Source organism: Mauremys mutica, chromosome 2 (assembly GCF_020497125.1).
Source record: "Mauremys mutica isolate MM-2020 ecotype Southern chromosome 2, ASM2049712v1, whole genome shotgun sequence".
Lineage (NCBI taxonomy): Eukaryota > Metazoa > Chordata > Testudines > Geoemydidae > Mauremys > Mauremys mutica.
The window spans coordinates 136,093,316-136,103,763 of NC_059073.1; the positions used below are offsets into that span (position 1 = coordinate 136,093,316).

General features: G+C 49.1%; 1 long non-coding RNA gene across 1 annotated transcript; it reads right to left on the minus strand.

The window, feature by feature from the left end:
* Positions 1–529: 529 nt before the first annotated feature.
* Positions 530–7,223, minus strand: LOC123362971. The gene is made up of 3 exons (XR_006576664.1): positions 7,091–7,223; positions 6,716–6,934; positions 530–795 (listed from the first exon to the last, which is right to left on the minus strand). It is a non-coding gene; the product is annotated as an uncharacterized LOC123362971 (long non-coding RNA).
* Positions 7,224–10,448: the final 3,225 nt, after the last annotated feature.

Genomic DNA, 10,448 nt, shown 5'->3' on the forward strand with positions numbered 1-10,448 from the left:
CATACACAGCTTATTCACTGCCAGAGCTGCGGCGGGGATGGTTCACCCAACCCTGCACTTTGCTTCAGCCTGTGCTACCATCCCAATAAAAAACTAATTCAACCCATCGTTCAAAACTCCAGCTAATAACACCAGAACTGCACACTCAGCTCTCCCCAAATCCTTTAAATCCCTGGGCCTCCGGAGTCCTTGGGACCTGTACTAGTCCTCTGAGCTCCATTCATAATATTAAAGATAAGCAAAGAAATCGATTCCGCCTCCCCCGGGACCTCATCAGACAAATGATGGCTTCACCCAGGCATTATCCCCTGGGATTATCCAGAATAGACTCCAGTTAACCTGGCATTAGAGAGACTCCTTCCCCCTAATAAAGTGCCTGCTATGTGCCATCATGCTTAAATCCACAGGCCCGGCTCTGAGCTATAAGCTGCTGCTCTTGCCTTTCGTGACCTGTTTGCTGCATAAAGGCCCTGTTCCCTTTGTGGCACTGACTAAATCCACCCAGCTCCCCTCAATTACATTAAGCAGTGGCCAGTATGTCCATGGAGCTGTATGTGTCATATTCTTTCCTCTGATTACAGCTGGCTTATGGGTACAAAGCAATTGAGGGACAGGAGGAGGGACCTTTCCCGTAATAAGACAATGAGATGGAGCCTCTTGTTATTTCCTTCCTCCTCTCCCAGGGTTTACTTTCCCATTGGCCTCTCATCCTATTCAGTGGCTCCTGCTTCATGCATCTCCAGACAGACTTTGTCCTGGTGAAATCTTGGCTGGGTTACTTTGCTCCCCCAGGGCCTGAAAAAACAATAAAAATCAAGCATGTAGAGAAGAGGCAGGACTCTGTGATGACTAGAGAGAGGATGCTATTGGATACAGACGCACCATATGGTTCCACCTGGCTTTCCAGCTCCCAGCCTGACTCATGCAGCCCATGCCACCTAGGGGCTAATTCTCAGTCCTAGCCAAGCTCCATTCCAGTACAGGAAATGGGGCACACAAAAGTGGCATGTTTGTGCTTTCCCACATCCTGGAAGTGGCTGGGGGAGGGGAGTGTCTCACCGACTGACTTAAGTTAGAGCATCCTCACAGCAGCTGTAATTTACATTCAACTGGCCACAGTGCTAAGGCACCATTCCAGGATTTCCGGCAGAAAAAGATAGCCAGAGCACAAAGGAGCTGCCGCCCTGTGCCCATCTTCCAGCTGTGCCTCTTACATTGGAGACTGTGAGGAACACCGCACAGGTGCTATGATTCAAAGGAGCCCTCTCCATGCTGGCGGCATTCCTTAATGACTGATCCACCAACCTACAGGCTGCTGGCACAGCACCCAGGAGCCACAGGTCAGTGGTGAATAGGGTCCAGGTTCTGCATGAGAGCTGGTCTGTACTAAGCAGTAGTCCACACTGCTGCTGTTCCCCCTGTGGCGTGAATACCCAGACACTCCATACCACACAGCCAACCAAGTCCCGCAAGTGGCACAAACTCCACACATCCCTGGGAATTCACTGCCCCCAATTCTGCCCCCAACCAACGTGCTGCAGCCGATCGCTGAAGGGGTGCTTGGAGCCCAACTGGTATCTCTGCACAGTGCCTTTACACCTTTCACTGCCTCATGGGGGAGTGTGTTCCCATGCCAGGAGGGCACAGCCTGTATAACCTCCCTATGGGGTGTGACGTTGGTTGGCACAGGCCCAAGGAGTGCAAACCAAAACAAGGCTATTGGGAACTTAGCAGCTGCAGCACAGCTGTCTCTTTGTGGGAACACAAGTTGGCCAGTGCCAAGCAGAGCTGGCTACCAAATGCTGGAGGATCCTGGAGAAGAAGTTATTAGTTAATATCTGAGCTAGCCACAGCTGGAGCCATGTGTGCGAGAGATCCAGGAGAAAAGGGAATGGGCTTGCTATGTACATCAGTTGTCCAAGTGCAGCTGGGATGTGAAATATTGCTCATATCAGCCCCAGGAGATGGAGCTGCTCTCCCACCTTGTAACTAAAAGATCTCAGGGAAGCACTGCAGATCACTGAAGCGTGGGCTACATTGGCGAGAGGTCGGCCTGGGAGTTAAGGTACACGGCTGGAACTCAGGAGATCTGAGTCCAGTTCCCAGCTCTGCCACAGCTTCCCTGAAACACTTTGGGCAAGTCATTTAATCTCTCCCTTTCCCCCCTCTGTAAAATGGGGGTAACAATACTTCCCTTCTCTCACCCTTTGTCTCGTCTATTTAAGTTATAAAGATCTTTGGGGCAGGCCCTGCCTTTTACTGTGTGTCCATACAGCACCAAACACAATGGGACCCTGTTGCTGGTTGAGGTCTCTGGATGCTACTGTAACAAATAACAGCACAAGAAAGAGTGACAGAATTTGCCTTACGCAAGTTCTGCTTATTCTATATGCCATACCCATCATCATGGCATCTGCGTGGAGCTGCTGTTTACAAGTAACCATGAGTCTTGCTTTTTCTTTAAATCTCTTCAAGGTTTGCAGTCTCTCCCTTCCTTTCCCACAGCTTCCCCTCCTGCCCACAGATGGTGGAGGCTGAGAGACAATTACCATAAAGGAAGCAGTTTGGCGCAATAAGCTATTTTATGAAGTTCTGTTTGTTCTCTGCGCACGTTAGAATCTTTCAGTTTCATCGTCCTCCTGAGATTGGATCTATTTCCCTCCTCATTTGGAGAGGCAGCTGTTGAGCTCACGTGTAATGGGCATGGTGATTTCTAACAAGCACCACAGCCTGGCCTGTGAAGGCCTTTTGCAATTACCTACCTAAAGAAGTGAGCGCTGATTTTTTTTTTTTCCCTCTTAAACAAAATGATCTACTTCTTCCATTTGCTCTCTTTAACCCTGCTGCTGCTGGACTTACACAGGGATCATAAAGTAAGCTGCAAGCTGAACTACTGTGGTCAGGTCAAGTGGAGCCATGTTTTTTCCCCCCCCCAAAGAGCTCAGCTGTAGGGCTGGTGGAAACACCTCCCTCAAAAATTCTTCAATGGATTTTTTGTTGTTGTTGTTGACAGAATGACTAGTTCCATGGAAAGCGCCTGTTTGCCTGAAAGTTTTTGATTATTCACTGTAAAAACCAAAACAGGACAAGAATGTGCGGGGTGGTGTTTTCAGTCAAAAACTATTGGATTTATTTATTTTGGTGGGGGGAAATGGGTGATGAAATGTTAGAAACTGCTGATGAAAACTTGAAATTTTCTGTGGGGAAAAAAACCCATCTCCTGACCAGCTCTGCTCAGCTCCCAGTGCGCTGAACGACTGGAAGTCAGGTTCTTAAGGGGTGTTCTTATTCCTGGGAGGCTATCCAGCACTTTGCAGAATCAAGCCCTCAATAATTCTGCGCCTCAATAATCCTTGTGCATAAAAATGGGGAGAATAGTCTGTCCTCCCCGCCCCTGCCCCTCTTCTCTATATAGACTACAAGTTTCCCAGGGCAAGGACTGTCTCTTACTGCAGCACCTGGCCTAATAGGTCTCTGACCTTGGCTGAGGCCTCCAGCTACCATTGCAATGCAAGCAATGCCAACAGAGTGTGTCCCAGCCCCCTTTTGGGCCCAGGCCCGTTAACTCTGCCTAGTCACTTCAGCTCAGGCTGCCTCCCAGGAACTTCCTCTGAAAGCCCATTCAACACCCTGAAATCCTCATGTGCATCCCTGGGCTTTCTCCAGCGGGCACCAGAATCCCATGTCAGCCAAAGAAGAAATAGATAAGGCATATGCTCATTGTGCAAAGTCCTTTGGGACTTCCATCACTGCTGTACATGGCACTAGCCAGTGCCACCCTGCTGAGACCTGTGAGTTAGGATTCGTGGGTTAGACCCCAGCTCTGTTATCGGCTTGCTGCACAGCTCTGGGCCAGTTACTTCCCCTTCTCTAGGCCTCAGTTTCTCCCCTTCCAGAACGTTAGTGGTATTTATCTTTTTGCAAAGCAGTTTGAGGCCTGGGGCTGGAAAAACACCATGCCCATGCAAAAGGCTATTATTGTGTCTTTAAAATTAAACACAGCACAATGGAAAACAGTTCCTGTGAAGTGAAGCAGCTTGGAATTGTTAATGAGGCAAAAGTATCTGCTCACAGGAAAGCTAGAAGTGTCAAGAGAGCCCCAAGGTGATAACTTATTTAATAGAGAATTAAGAACAGGGGGGAAAGAGGGCACCTGCCTCAGCATGCTGGCTCTGGGGTGCTTATTAAAGTCTAAATGATAACATCAAGTTAATTAGAAGGGGGCAAAGGTGCCATTCCATCTATTTTAAGTACCTCTGCATGTTGCAAAGGTCGTCGGCTGTCACCAGCGTTGCCCTCACTGTTTGAGTCAGGCCAAGGCTAAGCGCTCTCCGTGGCAGATGAAATAATCACTGGTTGGATTTTGTTTATTTGATCGAAGGAGCTGCCTTCGTTTGCAGGAAGAGGAATTGATATTTCTCCTTCTTACCTGCAAGAGCAGCTGTATCCAGGGCAGCCATAACAAAGGGATAGCAGAGACCATAGAAAAGAAGGGGTGTTGGCCACTGATACTACAGTGATGGGTGTGATATGGCCACCAAAAGAGAGAGGCTGTTCTATGTGTCAGGCTTTTCATGGGCACTCAAGAGACCTGGGCCCAGGCAAGTCACATACATCAGATTTTGAAGAACTCAGAGTCCAAATTCCAAAGACTCAGAACCCACATTTGGAGCTGTGTTTTCAGAGGAGCACTGTTCCCATTTAGGTACCTAAATAAGGGCCAGATTTTTAGAAACATTCAGCACCTGGCAGCTCCCAGGGTGACCTTTATGGCCAGATTTTCTATAAAGCCCAGCACATGACAGGTACACATATCAAACCTTCTGGAAGGGCTGGCCACCTTTTTCATGTGCAAAAATGAGATGTGATCTCTCCCTGTGACCTCAGTTCTCCAGCTGTGAAATAGGGCTAATAATGCTTCTTCCCACCCTTTGTCTTGTCTATTTCAATTGTAAACTGTTCAGAGCAGGGACTATGTCTTCTAATGTGTCTGTGCAGCACCCAGCACAATGGGCCCCGGATCTCAATTGTGGTCTATAGGTGCTACTGGAATACAAATGCATAACGATAAGCATTGGGGCGGAAATGCATGCTGTGCTCATAAAGAAGACTGGAAGAGGGTATTCTGTTCTCTCTCTCTCTCGTTTCCCTGTCTTTTAAGCAGTGATGAGCTGCCAAAATCTTAACAACCGGTTCCCTATAAAAAGTTCTGATTTAAGGGGGGGGAGAAGCGGGGGAGGGGCTGGGGTGGGGGGAGACATACTCGTGGGACCGGGGGCACCTGCAGGGCCTGGGGAAAATTGCTCCCCCTAGCAGCCCTGGAGCTTACAGACCCCCCTCCCCCTTACCTTGCCTGCAGCTCAAAGCAGCAGGACGACTCAGGAGCTCAGCTGAGCTGCCCAGCTGGTGCCGGCGGCTGGCCACGCTGCAGCTGGGGGAAACGGGGGAGGGGCCGGGGGAACCTCAGCCTCCCCAGCTGGGGATCCTGGGAGCAACAGGATGGTCCAGCCCATGGACCGGAGTTCTTTGCCCACCCCCTGGCCCTTTAACAACCGGTTCTCCACGGAGGTCTAATTTTAGCAACCGGTTCTTGGGAACTGGTGGGAATCGGCTCCAGCTCACCACTGCTTTTAAGAGCTGTGTCCAAACAAGAATGGCGAAGGAAGGTTTCTGTTCTTCTAGCCGAGCTGAAGCCGAAACTGGGTGAAAAAAGCCAGAGCATTTTCCCTTCCCTCGGAGGATTTCTCTGAATTGCAGGGCCTGGCTCAAGCCATGAAAATTTAAATGAGAATGAGTGATGAACTGGGAATGTTCTTAAAGTTTTCTTTGAATTCTGTGTGGGTGCCTGTGATGCAGCAGGGAGAGAGGAGTATTGACCTGGGAAGGTTGCAGGGGAGTTTTGCTGGGACTGGCTGCATTGGGGATGGGAGACTTTCCTTGAGGCCACATACCTGAGCATGTAACATGAGAACCAGGAATGGGGGTTGGAGCCAGGTGACATCTTTGCCGGGGAAATGGACAAAGGCTGGGGAAGGAGCCGGGGGGAGGCTGGGTGAGACGGCTGGAGGGAGTTTCAGTTTGGAGCTGGCTGGGAAATGGAAGGGAGCCCAGACAGGGCTCTGGCCTCCCTGGGCCCCCCTGCAAGATGGACCTAACTGAGGGGGTCCTGTTGTCTGTACCTGCAAGACTCATCTTGGTCTGTGTTCCTGTTGTCTGAATAAACCTTCTGTTTTACTGGCTGGCTGAGAGTCATGGTGAATCGCAGGAAGCTGGGGGTGCAGGGCTTTCTCTCACCCAAACTCCATGACAGAGAGAGAGAGAGAAATTATGAGGGAGATTCTCAGTGGACCACACACTATAAAAGCTTCCTTCACCAGAGGGAGAGATTTGAAAAGCTGCCTAAACATTAACCCAAGATGTGGGAGTCTTATCATAGAACCATAGGGTCAGAAGGGACCCCCAAGGGTTATCTAGTCTCACCCCCTTTTAGCCTTCTTCCAGCTCCCTAGGAGATAAAACTTGGCCAGGGCTTCGGTGGAAGGGAGAGCTGCTCCACACAGCTTGAGTTCCTTCCATTCATGCCTCTCCTCAGAAAGGACTGTTCCAGAAAGTTTTATGCAAATAAAATCCTTTTCTCTATCAGATAATGTGCCTTCAGTGTAGCTGGAGTCCCTGTGATTTACAGCAGTGTCAGTTATTCAGAAAAATTTCCCACCTCCTTTTTCCTTCCTGTGACACGTCAACTTCCCGTCCCTTCATGTGACATACAGTCCAGCCTCATTCTTCCTTGTGACGTCACTTCCCTTCTTCTTGATATGCTGTCTGATATTATTGCCTTTCCTGTGACATCACTTGTCCTCCTGTGACATGAGAGCAGACATCCCTTCCCCTCACATCACATGCTCTTTGTCCAATCAGTCTGATGAAATCAATGCTGTCAATTAAAAGAAAATAACCTAACCGTGATAAGATCCATGCTCTATAAAACCTTGTAACCCTCCCATCACCAAAGGAAGAGGCTGTGGTTGCACCTGCCAATCACCAAAACATACGTTGGGAATTTATTGCAAGAGTTTGGTTTGAGACTCACCATCTTTGCCAGGGTGGCTTCACAGTGTTCCATGAATGGCTGAAATACAGCCACTAAAGTGTTCTTCTAAAGGGACTGATAAGCATACATCCCTTGCCCAAACTCCACTTTACTGCCTGCATATGATCTGATGTCTGTTTACCAGGCTAGAGCTCCCCAGATCCCTTTGCCCTTCCCCAGCACTGATCCACCTCAGGTACCTTGCTCCCAGGCAGCTAGCCCTCCCCACTCCAGGACTAGAGTAAGACTCCCCTGCCTTCTGGCTCTGCAGCTCTTTTATAGGGCCCAGCCTGGCCCTGATTAGCTGCCTCCCAGCCTTTTCCTATTGGCTCCCCGGGACAGCCCTTTCCCAGGGCTGTTTTTAACTCCTTCTGGGCCAGAGCAGGGTGATGACCCAGCTACAGGGTCATTGAATGAAATTAAAAGGTGGCACACCCAAAACAAATAAAAACACTTTTTCCACACAGCACAATAAACTGTGGAACTCACTGCCACAGGAAGTCACAGAAGCCAAGAACTTAAGAGTCAAAGAGGAATTGGACATTTCTATGGAAAAGAATATCCATGGTTATCATGATTGATAACAAAAATATCAGCAGGGATCTTAAAACTCATGCTTAGGGCTGAAGCCAACTTTTAACGCTGAGAGATCACTATGAGACCTCTGTGGAGGGCAGATTACCCCATATCTGCTTTGTTTCTTGTATGTGGCCACTGTCAGAGACAGGACACTGGACTAGATGGGCCAGGGGGTCATGCCCTATGTTCCAATGCTTCCCTAGCAGCTAGAATGGGTGCCTTCCAACCCTGCTCTTTGTGACATCAGAGGGGCACTCCCTTCAGTTTATCTCAGCTGCATCAGGCAGTCAGCACTTTGTTCCTCATGCCGACTCCCTGCTTTGACAAAAAGCAGTTTGTTTAAGAAGAGAGGCTTAGCAAGGCTTCGGGGGATATTGCCAGGATTTTTCATCCTAAACCTGCTGCCGTCAGCCCCACAACAAATATGTTCCGCCTAGAAGCTACAATGCATTCAGCAGCACAGTAGGTATGAGCTACCTGAGTGGAACTGGCACATTCATCAGTACAGCAGATATAGTCTTATCTTGGATATAAATATTTAGCAGCGCCGGTACAACCTGTGTGGCTGGAACTGAGTCAGAGAAGGTATAATTGCACCTACATGCATTGGGGGCGTTCAGCTGCAGCACAGATACATTCCACCTGGCTGAATGGGGAATGCTTGGCAGCACTGCTGGTGGGTAGTACCTAGTGGTACCCAGAATAGCCAGCAGCACAGAGGGGGTGCATGATTTAGATACCCTAGAACAGTGCTTCTCAAAGCCAGTCTGCCACTTGTTCAGGGAAAGCCCCTGGCAGGTCATGGGACGGTTTGTTTACCTGCCGCATCCGCAGGTTCGGCCGATCGCGGCTCCCACTGGCTGCAGTTCGCCACTCCAGGCCAATGGGGGCTGTGGGAAGGGCAGCCAGCACATCCCTCAGCCTGCACCGCTTCCCGCAGCCCCCATTGGCCTGGAGCGGTGAACAGCAGCCAGTGGGAACCGCGATCAGCCGAACCTGCGGATGCGGCAGGTAAACGAACCGGCCCGGACCCGCCAGGGGCTTTCCCTGAACAAGCAGCGGCCTGACTTTGAGAAGCACTGCACTAGAAGGTTTGACTTCACAGAGGTGTCTCCCAGCTGGAGCATTCAAACAGCACAGTGGGTACAAACCTCTTGATGTTGGAACTATTAATATTAGCTATTATTAATATGGGAGGCTAGACACTAATTTAACCATAAATTCCTTTCAGTCCAAAGGCCAAATGGCACGCTATACAATAGCTCTAAACATGCCTAACAACTTAAAAATAAGCAATCATTACATCCAATACAGTAATAAAGTATTCATAAGCATGTGATCAGTACACTTAAAATTAGGCCAGACCTGGAGAAAACCCTGTCATCCTAGTGTGCGCCAGTATAATCAGATAGGGTTTGACTAAGCACCCTCAAAGTCATAACTCTTTTTAGAGCCTTTAACTAACAAATGATGTCATTGCTAATTACTGACTTCAGCTACAAACCAATTTGAGACAATTCACCCCTAGTTTCCATCTTAATCCAGATAAAAACCATAGCCTTCTTCCTTCCCCAAGGCCTTTCCTCCCCTCCTGGTTGCTGTCCAACAGTTTTTCCATTGTGCCTGGGGTCACATAGGCTTTACTTTTAAGAGAACATTGGTAGGTAGGGTGGGAAGGTCCATGTCTTATTTTAAAAGGCCTGAAGTCACCTCAGAGACCTTCTTTTTCAAAACTTCCCCTTTTCTCAATTATGTGAGCCAGGCATCCTCCCTACTCCATCCCTTCTGGCTTGATCACTCATTATTTTCAAGGCCTTCTTTCACTTGCTAATCAGGGTCTTTATTTACAACACATAGCACCAAACTTAAGTTAACCAGTTCTTTAATTTCATATTTCGCCTGCACTTGGGCACATGGAATGTTTCTCAGCAGCCAGTCAGTCAAGACTAAAAACCCAGGGACATTGGCTTCCTTGGCCTCGTCTTCCTTTTGGAACAATGAAGATGTCAGCATCTTGCCCGGCACTTTGAAAGGACGGGGTGGTATCTCATGTTATGGGAGTTGCAGGGATATCTGAAGGGGGCACATCCTTTTTGTTTGGAAAGCTGCATAAAACCAATGACATAATCTGGCAGGACGAAAGGGAAGGGGAAAGCCTCACCATGGCTCAGTCAGGCCTCCCCTTGTGAGAGGAGCTTGCTTTGAACAGCTGGATGGATGGTCCATAACGTCAACATCAGTTCACTTCCCCGGCTTCCCTTCCACACTAGCTGCAAGCTGCCTTTGATATGCTACACAAAAACCCCATCACGTTGTGCCATTGAGTTACAAGCACGTTCCAACGTGGCACCTACCAGCCCCCGCCAGGAAGCCACTGCCATGCTGCCAGAGTAATTGAAATAGCACAGCTCAGAGAGTTGCTAACGGGGGCCATGGGAGTCACTATATTGAGGAGGAACCTGCCAAGTATGGGAGATGTGTTTGCCAGATCTCAGGGGCTGCATGCTGAGCCGGGCTCTAACACAGGGAGAGCAGCGCTGCTCAGACAATTAGCACCTGGGCTTGATATCTTTGTTCAGCAACCCAAGGCCGTGCTCCGTTTAGGAAAAAAAAAACTCAGTGAGTTTGCAACCTCCTGAACTGCTTGGAAGTGAGTAATACAGCCCTGCAGGAACAAGCCTCTCTCTGCAGCAATGCCATCTCAGGAGCAAAGAAACCCAAGATCACTTTATCCCTGAGCGCATGAGAAAAGAGAGGGGCCGAGTACTGCCGTGTCCAT